The sequence below is a fragment of the Cryptomeria japonica genome, chromosome 11 (assembly GCF_030272615.1).
Source record: "Cryptomeria japonica chromosome 11, Sugi_1.0, whole genome shotgun sequence".
NCBI classification, from domain to species: domain Eukaryota; kingdom Viridiplantae; phylum Streptophyta; class Pinopsida; order Cupressales; family Cupressaceae; genus Cryptomeria; species Cryptomeria japonica.
Window position 1 is genome coordinate 675,786,322 of NC_081415.1, and position 4,543 is coordinate 675,790,864.

A 4,543-nucleotide genomic window follows, 5' to 3' on the forward strand; every position below is an offset into this window, starting at 1 on the left:
GATATTACCAGCCACCAAGCAAAATCATGACAGGGTGTTATATTTATTATTTAAATAATTAGAAGAAAAGTGTATTGACGTGTGGCCAAAGGGTCATGATCTCTGTTGATAGTTTAGCTCATGAAAATCTAGATAAGTTATGATATATAAGGAAACTTTAATTGAATTATTTATTTTTATTTTCTAAGTACAAAGAATATAGCAACAACAAGGTTGCAAAAGAATTTTCTGATCTCATTGTTTTCATAACAGATAAGATTAGATTTGAGTATTAAAAGTTACCTTGAATCATAACCAAAGTGCTAATGAGAAAAAATTGGCAAGAAAATAATGCGAATTCCAGGGAGATCCCCAAGAAAACCTGAAAGAACTTCAGCATTACATAAGCAGGATAAACATCAAGGTATGATGGGAAAGAGACCCTTGTGCATAGTCTGTAATACCCATGTAACCATCTGCAACAGACGATTTTTTTTTTCTTTTTTTGTCTGAAATATGATATATAATAATTAATGAATGCACCTTAACAGGACATAAACCTCGAGAAACATCCTCTCAACGACGACAATCTCGAAGATTTTTATGTTATCCAAGGTACCATTAGGTATGCTCATGGAAGGGTGCACCTGCTTCAAAAGCTTGTTCATAAAGGGCTTCTAATTTGTCTTGCAAATATGCACTGCTCAATTATTGTTTCCTCTCATGTTCCCCGTACTATTGAAGATGTTTCAACACTTACTTTGTTTACTCTATGGATGCTGTTTTGAAGAGTGTTGACTTGTTTATTAATTTGCTATAATTGATATATAAGTCCTTGCATATTTTTGAACAAAACCTAAGATGGGGAAAGCGATGAAGCAGTTTAAAAGACGACGTTAGTATAATGTTTACAAATGCCACTTGTCCGATGATTATAACCATTACAAAACTGTTGTATATCTGATTTTCTAAATATAGAAAGGAGTTGCATGCACCGTAAGTCAACAACAGTAGTAGTTTTTAAAACTATCTCAAGTACAGCCTCTTTTCAGTTTAAAAGATTAATTAAGTATAGCAGGTAGATTTCTAAAATTGGTAGTTAATTTTTTATTTATTTTAATAAATATCAATTCTATAACAAATGTTTCAAAATGTTCTAGAGTTTGAGGAAAGGAGTATTCAACAAGTTTCACATGCAAGGCTTTTAATCTCCAACCAATTAGCAGTTTGTCATATAATAGTTTTCAAGCAAGCATTTGAGCATTAGTATTGGCTTTAGATTTTCATGTATTCAGAAGCTCATCTTATTATATCATTTAGATTAAACCTATACCTCAATTTAACATTAAGGTGAGGAGTTAAGAATAAGATGAGGTGAAGAAGAAGATGTGTCTATTTTATAGGAAAGGAGGACTTGAGAGGGGGGTTGAGCACGATAGAGAAGTAATCAACTGTTTCATTGTGAATGTCTTCCTCTTTCAAGAGTAGAGAACCATTTGAATTGATCAACTCATTCAACTTGTTTCTATTCTTATGACAAATAGAAAACTTGTGGAAGAACTTGGTATTCCTATCACCTTCTTTCACCCATTGGATGCAAGATCTTTGTTTCCAATATAACTCTTCTTTTGAAACAATATTGTGAAGATCAGCTCGAAGACACATTTCCATCCTAACTATGTCAAGAGTAGCACCAAAGCATTCCATGTCAAATTGTATATCTTGAAGCTGGGACTTCACATCTTTCTTTTGGGTAAAAATTGAACCAAGGAAAAACAATTGTGATGATAAAAAGGTTGGATTAAACTAAAATAAAGCATAAAAAATCAACCAAATACACAAAAACCTTTATACCTTCACAATGTGATCTCTTGCTCCTCTGATTAGACCTTTGGTGAAGCCAAGGATGCACCACCTCCTTAGCTTGTTTAGATTCGTCCTATGATGGTGTGTTGAAAACTCTTCGCTACACAACAACAAAGAGAATGGATTCCATGATGGATGAATAGATGAATAAGGATGGGTGAATTTTCCTATAATGGTGATGCTTGAGGAAATGGTCTAATCTCAAAATAATAGCATAAGAGTGCACAAATTATGGATGCAAATGAAGAGGAGGAGACCCCAATTTATAGATTTGAAGGAGGAATGGAGGACCAAGATTGATTTGAAATAGAGGGATGCGATTGAAGGAAAATTATGGAAGGGATTGAGAGGACAAGGTGTGGAGACCAAGATATTTGCCATAAATGAATTTCTTGTCTCCACACTCCATAGGGTGCATAAGGAAGAAATCCCAAGTACATTGGGAGAATAAAAAAGAATTGTAAAATACCCTGGGAGAGGACAAGAGAATTAAAAGCTCTCAAATAATGGATTGCATGGGGAAATGAGTAAAGAAAAGGAATTCAAAAAAATTCCTTGTGAAGTGAGGATGCATAGGAAAGTGGAAGAATTTGAAATCCTTGAAATGACCAAAGTTGGTGCATTTAAGGTTGGGGATTGACAAGGGGACAAGTCATTTATGGCAAATGGTTGACTTATTCCTCATCATGGGGATTAGAAATGTGCAAATGATTAGCAAGAGAGATTAAGTAGGTTAATGAAGAATTAGGGAGTAAGTGGACAAGTTAGGAGGATTTGACAAGAAGAGAGAGAATGAGTGGAGGAATTAAAAATTGGAGAATAATGGTAATCAAGCTTGTAGATTAATTAATTAGTTTAAGTCGGGATTAGAAGAAGTGATTTGTAGGAATCACTCGACTTAAGTTAATTAATTAAAATTATTTAACTAAAGGGGACTTAGAAGAATTAATTGTTTAGATGACTTTAGAAGAATAGGGAATAATTTATTTATTTGATAAATCAATTATTGGACTATAGTGACAGGATTAATTAAATTTTAATTAGTTCTAAGAAGAATAAGGATAACATAATTAAATAATTTAATCATGTAGTAAGGATAAATTAATTAAATATTTAAATTTTAATTTGTTTTAGACATCAACAAAAATATAACCATAAATGTATTTACTTGAACTTCTTTGATTCTTCTCTAATAGCTTTTGTTTACAATTGATCCCTAACATAGTCATTCCCTTAACATAGGTGTTCCACCATTGAGCTATCAAATCTTCAAAGTTGGGGTGGTGAGACTACATAGGTTCAAAATGAAAAGGGAAGAGTAGGACAAGTCTATCTAAATCCTACTGGAAGAGGATAAGACAATGTTCCAAATAAAAATAAATCTTAGATGAGAGATGACATGAATTGAAAATATACCAAGAGGCCAAAAGCGTGTATCTACCAAGCCTAATAAATCTTAGATGAGAGATGACATGAATTGAAAATATACCAAGAGGCCAAAAGCGTGTATCTACCAAGCCTAATTTGAATGACACTGTCACCACTATGAAGGTTAGACCCAATGAAGTTCCTACCCTTAAAATCCAAATCAACCAATTTACTCCTAGACAAGAAATCATGGAGATCTAACATGTTGTCAAAGAATTTAGAAGAACCTTCCATTTTTTCAAAGGGTCTTCCATGAACATCCAATTAGAGTTTTTAAAATTCTCACTTAAATCAAGGAGTAAATCCTAAAATCTCCTTCTCATGACCAAGTTATTAGGTGTATAGACATTAGTGAGGGTCCACTACACTGAAGACATACCATTCACTAAAGAAATAATTTGATAATTTTGTCTTGACTCCTAATGGTCCCATTGAGTTAATGGGTTTCTACATAGTTGTTAAATCTCTAGAAGAACCATTATCACTCATAGCTATGAAATTAGAGAAGGGCCAAATGAAGTTGCACACCTTATTAAGGGCATCAAAACTCATTTTAGTTTCCTAGAGAAGAAAAATGTCCAATTTTAATTATTTCATCATATTTTTTACCAAAATTTGCTTATGGGAACCATTTAGTCCTCAAATATTTTGAGAAAGTATTAACATTTCTTGAGTTTCCAGGAGAAAACATTCTCTAAGGTACTTTGGCTACCATTAGCCACATATCTAGTAGCATTGAATTGCCTCAACTCCCTCATTGAAATCCTCTCCAACTTTGAATCCTTTCCCACATCCACAAATTTTATAGCATTTAATTAACAAAGGCTAGGGGATCCTCGAGAAACTAAAAGTCTTTCTGATTTGGAATCATCATTAGATGCAATACAAGGAGAATCAACCACCACTCCTCATTAAAGGCATTCTATATCTAGAGGCAAGGACACCCAACCACGAAAAGGAGTGACCTACTGAGGAAAGATCCAAGAGGCAATCGCTGAGGGGGGAGCCCCTTATCAAAATTCGATATCACAAAGGGAATAATATACAAAATAGGGTATGGTGAGACAAAAACCTTAGGCCCTCTAGCAACTAGAGGACAAACAATCTCCTCCAAGGTATTCTATAGAGAGAGAACAACCTCCAATGAGACTTCTAGAGTTGAATTTATTGCCCCTTTTAATGGGGGTTTCTTGTTTGTATTAATAGCCCATGGAAGTGAAGACTCCATGCACATCGACATCAATGGAGCCACAACAATAGAAAATAATTC